The 13,526-nt window shown below is 42.1% G+C and overlaps 1 pseudogene across 1 annotated transcript in view; it reads left to right on the top strand.

Moving 5' to 3' along the window:
• The window catches only part of LOC146556856 (sodium channel protein type 2 subunit alpha-like), a 56,010-nt pseudogene that overhangs the window by 24,277 nt on the left and 18,207 nt on the right, over nucleotides 1–13,526 (top strand). The window contains exons 8-10 of the transcript XR_014889007.1: nucleotides 1,672–1,738; nucleotides 2,861–3,002; nucleotides 5,924–6,130. The product of XR_014889007.1 is annotated as a sodium channel protein type 2 subunit alpha-like (transcript). The remainder of the gene's footprint in view (nucleotides 1–1,671; nucleotides 1,739–2,860; nucleotides 3,003–5,923; nucleotides 6,131–13,526) is intronic.

Raw genomic sequence — 13,526 nt, 5'->3', positions numbered from 1 at the left:
GACCAAAGTAACAAAGGTCACCATCAGTAACACACTACAACGGCAGGGAATCAAATCCCGCAGTGCCAGACGTGTTCCGCTGCTGAAGCCAGTGCATGTCCAGGCCCGTCTGAAGTTTGCCAGAGAGCACATGGATGATACAGCAGAGGGTTGGGAGAATGTCATGTGGTCAGATGAAACCAAAGTAGAACTTTTTGGTATAAACTCAACTCGTCGTGTTTGGAGGAAGAAGAATACTGAGTTGCATCCCAAGAACACCATACCTACTGTGAAGCATGGGGGTGGAAACATCATGCTATGGGGCTGTTTTTCTGCCAAGGGGACAGGACAAGTGATCCGTGTTAAGGACAGAATGAATGGGGCCATGTATCGTGAGATTTTGAGCCAAAACCTCCTTCAATCAGTGAGAACTTTGAAGATGAAACGAGGCTGGGTCTTCCAACATGACAATGATCCAAAACACACCGCCCGGGCAACAAAGGAGTGGCTCCGTAAGAAGCATTTGAAAGTCCTGGAGTGGCCTAGCCAGTCTCCAGACCTCAACCCCATAGAAAATCTGTGGCGGGAGTTGAAAGTCCGTGTTGCTCGGCGACAGCCCCAAAACATCACTGCTCTCGAGAAGATCTGCATGGAGGAATGGGCCAAAATACCAGCTACTGTGTGTGCAAACCTGGTAAAGACCTATAGTAGACGTTTGACCTCTGTTATTGCCAACAAAGGTTATGTTACAAAGTATTGAGTTGTATTTTTGTTATTGACCAAATACTTATTTTCCACCCTGATTTACGAATAAATTCTTGCACAATCGGTGGCTGACTAAATACTTTTTTGCCCCACTGTACTTTTCTGTAGCCTTTAGTTTCCCTTTGTGCCACATTTAGTTACTCTCATCTCCGTGTTTCATGTTCCCTCTGTTCCCCTCATCAGTCATGTCTCTATGTCCCAGTGTCAAGTCTGGGTCTTTATGAATGTCTCATGTTTCCTGTTTTATTTTGATAGTTCCTTGTCCTGTGTGCAGTGTGTTCAGTTTTGCTTCCTTCCTGTGTCTTTATGTGTGATTCCCAGCTGTGCTCTCCTCCTGTGTTAGATTCCCTTGTTACTCCCGTATGTATTTAAGCCCAGTGTTTTCCTCAGTCTGTTGTCGTGTCATACCCTCTTTGCTGTGTGTTTTCTTCGTGCTCCTGGTTTTTTCATCCTTCTTCTCCAGTTTCCAGCTTCCTAATTTTATAGCCTCCCAGTGTTTAGTTCTTAGTTTCCGTGTTCAAGTATTGGTTTGTTTTTTGTGAGTTTATTTCATGGATTATTTTTCCCAGTAAATAAAGGTGCCATTTCGAGTTTACTTTTCCATGTACGAGTCCTGCATTTGGGACGTTCATCCTGCTTGCCACACAGCTTACCATGACAAAGAAGCCAAAACGTCCCAATAGCTTGTTGTTGGGCTGTGTATGTTAAGCTCTTAATATGTATTTCACTCTTCTCTGATTCAATAAAACATTTGCAATACAAGAATGATGCACTCTTGTTGTCTTCTACATTGCATAATTGTAACCTAATTCTACTTCTGCTGTTTTATGTATTGTTTTGGACTTCTAACAAACCATTCTTGTCATAGTCTCCCCATGAATTGCATACAATAATAAATAACTGCTATTTTCCTTCTTTCCCCATCAGGTCTTTACTATTACCTGCCTGACAACAAAAATCATCCATTACTTTGTGGCAGCAGCATTGGAGCTGGGTAAGCAAGTTGGCTCTCCAGTTATAAGAGAACTGAATAAAATACAAAATGAACACAATCCTGGTACAGCCCCAGTTTTACAAAAATGTCAGTATTGTGTATGTGTAAAAAACAGACTGCAGTAAATTTCTAATGTAATAAAAATACATTTTATCTACAACAGAAAATAGAAAAAGTATCACTGTGTAACATCCCCTCATCTCTAACAATAATCAATAAATGTCTGGAAACTGAGAAGGCCAGCTGCTGAAATTCTGGAGAGGAATATTGTTTATAGTCTTTTTTTGTTTTGTTTTGTTTGTTTGTTTTTTCATTTTAGGATGCACAGAATGTTTTCAATAGGTGAAAGGTCTAGACTGCAAGTAGGCTGTTTCAGCTGAAATATGCAAGGCCTTCCCTGAACATCATGCCATGTGGATGGGGGCATACACTGCTCATTTTCAAATCGTAAAACATTTTCTGGATCATGTTCACAGACAGCTTCTTCTTTTTTTTTATTTGTGGATGACAATGATGTCTGGGAGTGTTTGCAGTGATTTCCATGGCAGAATCATGAATGCTTTTTTTTTTTTTTTTTTTTTGCAATGCCTGAAGATCATGAGTTCTAATTTACGTTGTTTTATACCTTAAACACTTTAGATTGTCTGAATCTTTTGAGGGTTACGTAATGTGGATGATAAGATATTCAAAGTCTTTCAAGTCAATTTTAAGTAGAGGAACATTTTTCTGGCCAGGCAATGAATGCAGTACAATGAATGTAATTAAATCATTGTTTTGTTTTTATTTACATTTTGCACATTTTTTAAAATTATTTATTTATTTTTATTTTATTATTGTCTATTTATTGTTATGTTTTGTATTTGTTGTAACTTCTGCTATCTACTAGGTAGCAGGAGGGAAATAAATCTCATTCGGGACATCACCAAATGAAAAATACAACAACAAAGATATAGGATTGCTAGAATGCTAAATCAGCCAAAAATGGGACAACTTTCCTTTCCCAGAAATCCAGCAACTGGTCTGTTCAGCACCCAACTTTTATGGAATTAGTGTTGTTTCATGCATTCTTTCATAGTATTGCATTGACAATTCTTTCAGATCTTAACTGATCTTTTCTTGCAGGAAGTGTCCAGAGGGGTATATGTGCAAAAATGAGGGAAATAACCCAGACAATGGTTATACCAGCTTTGACACATTTGGCTGGGCCTTCCTTTCTCTTTTCAGACTGATGACACAGGATTGTTGGGAAAAGCTGTATCAGCAGGTAGGCTAAAAAGGGAAACTAAAAGACAATAAAAATGTAAAATGATTGTGTACAATTTTAGTAATGCTCATTTTGGTAAATTTTCAGTGTGTTTAACTTTTGCATTATTCAGGCTATTGGTCAGTTTTCTAATAAAATCCCTTGTTGTAATATAAAATTTTACATTTAACATTCAATTTATTTTATTTCTTTTGCTGATCACTTACCCCGTGAGAACATGTTTGGTTGGTTTTGATAAGACATTTAACCTGTAGGTTCAGATTACTTCTTCTCTAGCCATATAAAGAGGCGGGGCTTGCTGTGTTTGCAGGAAAAGCATTCATCCACCACCATATTTTCTTTAAAGATAATATTTAGAGGTTTCTGTATGACACTCTCACTTTTAGCACTTCTTACAATTAAGTAGCAAAATTGAGACTATTAACAAGCTCTCTAATGACAGTATTTCTCAGTCATGATATGAAACATAGGTTGACACAAAAGCTTTATACTAGCATGGTGGATGGATTTTATGAGAATGGCCTAGTGTGTCACTGTAAATAATTGTAATTGTCACTATAACTAACTGTATTTATTTAATAAGTTTTATATTTTGCTAAATTTCTTGTAGGTTTGTTACTCTTGAATATACTTCAGGTTAATATGGTTAATATAATTTTGGTAAATCGCAGCAAAAATTTCTGGCACAACTTCACCTACTTCCAAGGTGCATGGAGAGGATGAAAGAATTCACAATGCAGGAACTCCAGCAACACTTGAGGGAAGATGAACAACTTTAATAATTGACCAACGCGTTTCAGCTTGTGGCCTTCATCAGGGTCATAGTAAAACAAAAACAGAAAAAATTTCAAATTAACCAGTCAAAACTTCATAGATAGATCAGCTGACGTATTGGTTATTTGGTTAATTCGCACCCAAGTAAATACTGGACTAGATCATTAATGATGAGGAGGGGGGGAAGTGACAAAACCCCCACCTGTCTGAAAATAACACATGCATGAAATGCATAAGAAGGATACTATAAATATACACAAAAAAAGGGGGGGGGGGGCAGTATTTAATTATAAAAGCACATTTGAATTAAAAAACAAGATTACATCATCACATGGGAACACATTTGTTAAAAGGTCCTCATTTATGTCTCTAAAATGCTAAAATCTCTAAAATGTAGGCTTAAAATATAGACTTAAGATGAGATGTCTAGAACACTACTCCTTCTACTCCAGCCAAAGAAGGCTTGGAACCAAGCTCAACTGGGTTTTTTATTCATTGTTATTTGTTCTAGGAAATTAAGCTCAAACATTATCTTGATCCATGCCCCATAAGTCAGGTAAGGAGATCCCAAAAGTGTTGCTTCTGTTCATCAGGATGTAGTGTTTTTAGTGGGAGAAACGTTTCACCAGTCATCATCAGTTTTGGTCAAGTTACTTGACAACAGTAATTAGTTACTAATTACTTATCCAAGAAAGTAATGTTGTTACTTTACTGATTACTTATTTTCAAAAGTAATTACTTACTTTAATACTTAGTTACTTAAAAAAAACATGATACACAACCTGATCACGTATTAATGCAATAGACCTTTCAGGCCAATTCAATTTTTTCTGCATAATCCATCATATAAAATTGAAAAAAAAAGTATTTTTTTAAAAGTTGTTTAATTAGTTTTAATCTTTTAATTTTATGCACATTGCATCAAGCAAAAGTTAAATTATATGCAACAGTCTTTGACTTGAAGAAATTTCTTTAACATTTAAACCTATTTTGTGCATATTCCAGAATATAAAATACATTAATTCTTTGTGTTTATACTCACTCTTTCAAATAGATGCAAGTAAAGCACAGCAAAAAATAAATGAAATCAAAGATTCCACAGCACAAAGTCCTGTCATTCTGAAATTTATTTTCACCTGTTTACCTGAGGTGGGGCCGGTGGAAGTTTGCCCGGTGCCGCAGCGGTCATGTCACTGGGGGGATCCCACATTCCCATGGCAGCATGCGAGGTGTTTGCTGAGATTTGAAGAATCAGAGTAACTTTTTTGGGAGCTCAAAAATTTGTGTCATCTTCTTTTGTATAATTAGATTTTTGGCCTTTTCGGGCTTTATTGACAGATACAGTGAAGAAATGACAGGAGAGCAGAGGGAGAGAGATGAAGACATATGTGGCAAAGACCTGCGGGTCAGATTCGAACCCAAGCTGGCCCAAGCCGCTCTCAGCCATATGGTCACCTGCTGAAAGCACTGAGCTAGCTAGCTAGCTTTTTCTGGTCTTGCCTCTGTCTTGTCATCAGCGTCTCCTTTTGTAGTCTGTCTAGTCTCCATGTTTTTGTTATCCTTTGCTATGTTCCTGTGTCTGTCTGGTCTCTCTGTGTTCTATTTGGTCTCATTCTATTTGCATTCATTCATTCATTTCCTGATTTATTTAGTGTCCTTCTTCAAGTATATTATGTTCAATTTCGCTTCCCCTCTGTCTCGTCAGTTAGATTCTGTTCAGCCTAGTTCCTTGTTATTTCCCATCTCTCTGATTACCTGCTGTGTGCAGACTCCCCTTTGAGGGACAGTGTAACAATAACCAAACTGTGTGCATCCCTCTTCCATTTCAGTTTCTGCTGGTCAGATTATGTGCTCTGAATTTAAGTTCTTATTGTAATAAGACTTTGGCAACGAAGCTGTTCGAGGTTTACACATTGTTTTCAGAGTCTTGCATTTTGGGTCTAATTCCTGCCTGCCACACATCTGAGACTTGATGATTACTTTATAAAAAATGAAAGTGACAAATTTACAGGCACCTCAAATTTGAGAGCTTCTAAAATAGAAAGTATTCACTGTGAAAGGGTAGAATTTTATAGCCACATATGCCAAGTATCAATACTGTATTTTAAGTAACTGTAAAAACACCAAATTCTTGTTTGTTTTTCCAGACTTTGCGGACATCTGGGAAGCCATATGTGATCTTTTTTATGCTTGTAATATTCCTTGGTTCCTTCTACTTGATCAACCTGATCCTGGGTGTTGTAGCTATGGCCTATGACGAGGAGAACCAGATTGTCAAAAAGGAAGCTCAGGAGAAGGAGGAGGAGTTTCAGGCCATGCTTGAACAGCTGAGAGAGCAATATAAGGAAGCTCAGGTACACTGACTAACTCCTTTATTTTTCCCAAGATATAATTTGGCAAGTAGCCTTCAGTAATAGTAATAAATCATACAGCAATAGTACATTCATGTAGTTGTAGAAAGCATGAAAGTATATTAAGTAATCGAAAGTATTCAGAATATGCTACTCTCATTTAGAAACATAACGGAATACGTTACAAAATTCGTTTTGGGGCATGTATTCTGTAATCTGTAGTGGAATAAAAGTAACCTTCCCAACACCGTTTAACACAAAGCCCGGGCTGACCCAGGACCATTGCTCACGCTGCACAGCATAAAGGCCCTTTCGTTTGGATGCAACATGCGCTGCACTCACCGCTAACTAAGAGCAAAGGATCCAAATTTGTTGCGCTGGCTGCTACGCTCTGCTTGCATGTCGTTTTCTTACAGCCACTCCACATGTACTAGCCTGGTCCTGGTCGTTTCAAAAAATGTATCTCTCTGACTTTATATCCTCTACGAGAGTTTGTGTTGTATTATGTTCAAATGTTTAATAAAAGCATAGATCGCTCGGAGGTAAACAATCCCGTTACGAGAGAGACAGAGAGGGAGAGAGGGGGAGGGAGCAATACACACACGCACACACAATAACACACATGGAGGCAGCCTGGCGAGGGCTGTCGGATCATGACAGTACCCCTCCTTTAACGGGAGCCTCCCGGCGACTGACCAAACTTGTCCGGGTGCTGCCTGCGGAATTCATATCGTCATCGAGAATAGCGGATTGCGGCACCCAGCAACGCTGTTCCAGACCATACCCCTCCCAGTCCATCAAATATTGGAAGCCCCTACCGCGCCGCCTAGCGTCCATAATCCGGGCAGGTGGTGGGGAACCAGCAGGTGGGCACAACGGGCTGGTCTGGACTGGTTTCACCTGAAAAACATGAAACACATTATGAATCCGCATATTGTGGGGCAGAGACAACTTCAACGTCACAAGATTGAGGACCGAATGAACGGGGAAAGGCCCAATGAAGCGGGGACCCAGCTTTTTGGACTCAGTCCGAAGGGGAATGTACCTGGTTGAGAGCCATACCTTCTGGCCAACCTGGTAAGCGGGTGCCGGGGTGCGGCGACGGTCTGCCAAGCTCTTGTTCCGTTCCGCCATCCTCCAAGGGTGGAGAGCTAGGAACTTTGTTCTGAGCACAGATGGTACATGCAGCGACATACTCCTGGACGTCTTTCGCCAGAGCAGACCACCAGAACAAGAGTCTTAAGAACTTGATGGTACGTTTCTTACCCGGGTGGCAGGAGAACTTAGCTGTGTGTGCCCAATGAATGACCTTGCCACGGACAGCCGTGGGAACATACTGTCAGCCCACTGGGGTGAACTGGGATCAGGTTCCAGTTGCAGAGCCTCCCTGATCAACTTCTCAATCTCCCACGTCACCGCACCCACCACACAGCTGGCCGGGATGATAGTCCTCTCCTCCTCCTCCCCACTGGGAGCAAACTGGCGCGAGAGGGCATCTGGCTTTGTGTTACGTGACCCTGGCTTGTAAGTGATGACAAGATCAAAGTGAGTAAAAAACAAGGCCCACCTGGCTTGCCGGGCATTGAGGCGTTTGGCTGTCTGCAGGTACGACAGATTCTTGTCGTCCATCCAGACCAGCACCAGATGCACACTCCCCTCCAGCCAGTGGTGCCATTCTTCCAAGGCCAACTTGATCGCCAGCAGCTCCCTATCCCCGACATCATAATTACGCTCTGCCTGGGAAAGACGACGGGAGAAGAAGGCACAGGGATGAAGTTTACCTTCTGCTCGTTGGGAAAGGACTGCTCCCACAACAGAATCCGACGCGTCCACTTCCACAGTGAAGGGTCAAGATAAATCTGCTTGAATGAGAATGGGGGTTAACGAGAATAACAGTTTCAGTTGCACAAAAGTCTGTTGGGCCTGGGGTGACCACACAAACTGCTGTTTAGGAGACGTGAGAGTAGTCAACGGCAACACCACAGTACTCAAGTTACAAATGAACTTACGGTAGAAGTTAGCAAAGCCCAAGAATTTCTGGAGTGCCTTCCGGGTCTTAGGCTCCAGCCACTCCACCACTGCCTTGACCTTAGCAGGATCTGCTCTCAACTGTCCCCGGTCAATCACAAACCCCAGAAAAGACGCTGTTGGGACTTGAAATTCACATTTCTCACCTTTGACGAACAGGTGATTCTCCAAAAGCCGTTGAAGAAGCAGTCGGACGTGTTCAACATGCTCCTTACAAGTCTTGGAAAAAATGAGAATATAATCCAAGTACACAAAAGCAAAGTGGTTAATGAAATCCCAAAGCACGTCATTCACCATAGCCTGAAACACTGCTGGAGCATTGATTAGACCAAAAAGCATGACCAAATATTCGAAATGGCCCAAGTGCGTGTTGAATGCGGTCTTCCACTCGTCCCCTTCTCGAATACGAACCAAATAATAGGCATTGCGAAGGTCCAGCTTAGTAAAAATGGTGCCTCCCTGGAGCAACTCGAATGCGGATGCTAGCAGAGGGAGAGGATATTTGTTCTTGATGGTTATTTTGTTGAGACCACGGAAGTCAATGCAGGGGCAAAGGGATTTGTCTTTCTTTTCGACGAAAAAGAATCCTGCCCCAAGCGGGGAAGTGGACGGTCGAATTATGCCTGCCGAGAGTGAGTCCGTAATATAGCGCTCCATGGAGTGGCGCTAAGGCTTGGACAGGCTGTACCGGCAGCTGGTGGGCAGTGTAGCTCCTGGAAGCAAATCAATGCCACAATCATAAGGTCGGTGAGGCGGAAGCGACAAGGCCAAACTCTTGCTGAACACTTTAGCTAGACCATGATACTCAGCCAGAACAACAGAGAGATGAGGAGCACAGACAGAGTCCTTCGCCGTTGTCGGCGTCAGATTGGGAACAGCTGACCGTAAGCACTGCTTGAGACACCACTCACTTCATCCCCCCACACTACCCTGGGCCCAATCTATCTGAGGGTTATGACGTTGAAGTCACGGGTAACCTAACACCAATGGAGTATCAGGCGCCTTAAACAGAAACAAACTTATCTTTTCAACAAGATTACCAGAAAGAACCAGTGTGATTTCATGAGTGCGATGCATGACTTTGGCCAGCACTTCCCCATTGAGGGCAGACACATGTAAAGGAACATGCAGGGAAACAAGCGGGACCCCCAATTTCCTGGCTAAAGTTTCATCCATAAAGCTTTGTTCCGCACCTGAATCCACTAGTGCATTACAGGAATGAGTTATGGACCGAAAGATAAGTTTGGCGGGGCAGCTGAGGTGGGGTAACACATCTCCGGTCGCACCCATTAGTAACCCCGCCGCTACTGACGGGCCGAATCTTTCAGCCGGGATGGGCAAGAGTCTGCAAAGTGCCCCTTCTTTCCACATGCAAAGCACTCACCCATCTGGCGTTTCTTCCTCCACCCCGGCTTGCTGAATCTAGCTCGCCCTAGCTGCATTGGCTCCTCCTCCGTCTCCTCAAGCTCATGCTACCCTTCTCCTCCCCCATCGGAAGAAGCGCTCAGCCAACCACCTGGGCTTCCTATTGCCCTGCGGGCTTCCTCAGACCGCCCTCCGTATTCTCGCATGTGGTCATCAAGGCTGACACACATATTAATCAAAGCATCCAAAGATTTGGGTAATTCTTTGGTGGCCAACTCAAGTCTGAGTCCTTCATTGAGGCTATTGAGAAATGCCCCCGAAGTGCTTTTTCTTCCCAGCCAGTCTCCACAGCCAAGATCCAAAAATCCACAGAGAAATCCGCCACACTCTTTTTGCCCTGTTTTAATTAGAGATGGACCGATCCGATATTACGTATCGGTATCGGTCCGATACTGACCTAAATTACTGGATCGGATATCGGAGAAAAATAAAAAATTTAATCCGATCCATTAAATATCACGAAAGCACCTCACAAAACTTGCAACACGCCGTAACTCACCTCAGAACGTTAGCACGTCGGAGCAGTATGCATCACGTGATAGAGCGGCTGTGGCATGCGGGACCTGTCGGTGGTCTGGATAGCATGTGGAGCTTCGCTAGCAACCCGGCATTTCATCTCCGACAAAGTTATCCCCGAGAGAAGTAAAGCAAGTGTGTAAGTCCATCTCTGAATGTTTGTAAAGCATTCCTGCGTTAAGCTTACCAAACGATATATGGAGCGACTGCTTCTTCTGGCTGCTACTTCAATCATGAAACTGCTTAACGATCAGCTGATCGGCTTTTCTGTCGCGAGTCCGTCTCTCTGGTTTGTTTTTGGCCCACTTTGCACCAGAAAGAGGAAACCATCGGCTGAACAACAGCAGCACGTTTAAGCTTGATAAGCTGTTGTTAGAATTTATTTATTATTACTTTCTACTCGAGGATCTTTTTCTACGTAGCTGACGGCTGGTAACTGTGCAGGGGCGGATCTAGCAAAGTTTAGCCAGGGGGGCCGATAGGGCATGAACAGGGAAAAGGGGGCACAAAGACATACTTTTCTTTCTTATTCTCATTTAAAATGTCTAGCTTTTAATAAATAATTATCCGAATCTTACACCCAAAGTTTTAATTTGATGTAAAATGAATAGAAGTCCATTACTGTATATAGTGACTATTAAGTCTAATATATATACCCTAGTAAGCTATAGTACTTTTTCCTTTGGGAAGGTACCATCTGTGCAGTCTGCAATTTTGTTGAAGAAAGATGTTGAATCTATTTAATATTTCTTGAAAAATAATTGATTTCTGTGCATTTTTTTTCACACTGCATCAAATTAAGGTTGATTACGTCGATTAAGCATCATGAGGTGGAGCGTGAGGGGTGGTTCCCTATTTTTTATTTATTTATTTTTGTTGTTGCTGGGAGTTGGAACCCTATTAGTTAGGTTGCTTAATATTTACGCTAAGTACTCTTTAAAATACCAGAATAGGGAGGATGGTGTAGGTTTAAGTTTATTAGATTGATCAGTATTGCTGAACTATGAAATATTTTTTTTTTGCATATAGGTATAACAGAATAGCTTTAGTGTAGTTGTTGTTTTAAACTTGAGTATGAACTTATACAAAATGCAGCAAGATATTTAAAAAAAAAACAGTTTTGTTGATTAAAAAACATTATATCGGATTCATATCGGTATCGGCAGATATCCAAATTTATGATATCGGTATCGGACATAAAAAAGTGGTATCGTGCCATCTCTAGTTTTAATGAAAACAAATGGTGAGCAGCTGCATCCGGATTAGAACCTTTATCAAAAACACAGCGGAATTTGGTCCGAAAGTCAGGATAAGAAACATTGGGGTTGGAACACAGCACTGCCTGAGCCCACTTCAGTGCTCTCCCAGTCATGAGTTGTACCATAAGAGCAATTTTGGCACCGTCGGTAGCATAGGCTTGAGTCTGTTGGCGAAAACTCAAGTCGCACTGGGTTAAGAAGCCTCTGCACTTATCTAAATCCCCTGAAAATTTTTCAGGCACAGGTAAGGTGTGGTCACGCATGGGTGGAGGTGGAGAAGGAGGAGGGCAGGCGGCTGCCACGATTAAGGGGGGTAACTGAGGTACTGAGATACCAAAGCAGTTTAAAACTAGCTACTGGTAGATAGCAAATACCTTTCTGTGCCTTGCTCATGTTTTGAGCCATGTGCCTGTTCATCTTAGCCACTATGATGAACAGGAGCCTGACAGGAGCTTCCATACAGTACTAAGGCAGGTTACTGGCTGGTAGTTGATGGGACTGTTCCCATCTGGGGGTCCATGGGGGTCAGAACTGTCCAGCCTTCAGTTATCCATTCTGGGTGTCTGCCTGTGACTAGTAGCTGGTTCATTTGTGTTGGAAGATGTTCATGGTGTGCAGTCAGATTCTTCAGCCAGTAGGTGTGAATCATGTCAGGGCCTGGTGCTATCCAATTCTTCATACTAAAGAATCTTTCTTGTCTGCAACTGTGACGCTTAGTGACTAGCGGCTCTCAGAGCAGACCACTTCGAGCTGTATGTTTGACACGACGTGTGGCAGCAAGAAAGCCATTGCTAAGACATCAGAATAAGACAAAGAGGCTTGCCTGGGCCATGACATTGGACTACTGAAGGATGGAAAAAGGTATTATGGACTGAGGAATCACAATTTGAAATCTCAGATTCATCACACAGAATCATTGTATGCCATCGAGTAGGCGAAAGGATGATTCCACAGTATGTGGCATCAACTGTCAAAAATGGAGGAATAACTGCGAAGGTCTGGGCTGTTTTCCTGAATCCAGGGCCAGTGACTTGTACAGAGTGAGAGGCACCCTGAACCAAAACGGCTACCACAGCACTCTGCAGCGCCATTCAATACCCTCTGATATGCGCCTAAGTGTGAATTATACAATTATGCAAATCCAAGTTATGCCAGAAATACCGAACAAAACGATAAGCTTGAAAACATGCAGTGGCCACCACAGTCTCCAGCCTTGAAACCCATCGAGCTGGTTTGGGAAGAACTAGACACAAGAGTGAAAGCAAAGCAACCTACAAGTGCTGAATATTTATATATTATGTAATATATATGTTATATGTATATATATATATTAGGGGTGCAACGATACACAAAATTCACGGTTCGGTTCGATACTTTGGTGTCACGGTTCTATATTTTTTCGATACAAAAAAATGTTCATGCCTTTTTAATTTGTCATTTATTAAAATTATAAATATATATTTTAACTCAAACGTACAGTTTTTACATTTAATGTTGCTGAAACAACAAAGTAATTAAAAAAATAAATCTATCTGATCGAGAAATCACTCATCTTTGGAAAAGAGTTTATTACAGAGAAATGTCTCTTTCCAAAATAAAAGCTATACTATAAGCTTCTTCTGGGCTTTATTCTCAGCAGCATATTAAACATATCAGGTCCCCATAAGGAGAATCATGTGCTAACGGCTGTCTAAATGACTCGGGTAAAGTTTGTAGCATGCGTGCTTGTTGTTTTTGTCTGCTTCCACTTGTCTTTGCACTAGGATGCTGTCGGAGTAAATGTGCAGTCATATTCGTTGTGTTCCCACTATTGCTGTCAGCGTTAATCTCGTTGAAATGACGTTAAAGCCACAACACTGCAAATCTCCGTTAACGAGCTACCGCGGATCGCCCCGTGCATGGGGCTGGACGGCGTCAACACGTTAATGAGCTAACTGCGCTAACACACTAGTTCCCACCCATGTAACTGAGCATTGTGTGGCACATCCAACATACTGTTTTACTTTAGTCCATGACACGCTTACCTTCAGGGTCATACGTCACATGAACACCAAAATAGTTCCAAACGCCACATCTGAATGAGGGTGGGGGAGGTTCAATTTGCCATGTTGCAAGGAGAGCTTAACTTCTGTCTCGCTAGCTTGCCCTGCGCTCAGTGAATCTGCGTTCGA

The sequence above is a fragment of the Mchenga conophoros genome, linkage group LG16 (genome assembly GCF_057382185.1).
Source record: "Mchenga conophoros isolate Kocher_MC1m ecotype Shallow Benthic linkage group LG16, M_conophoros_male_GT1.1, whole genome shotgun sequence".
NCBI lineage: Eukaryota > Metazoa > Chordata > Actinopteri > Cichliformes > Cichlidae > Mchenga > Mchenga conophoros.
This window is presented reverse-complemented; position numbering and strand designations above follow the sequence as displayed.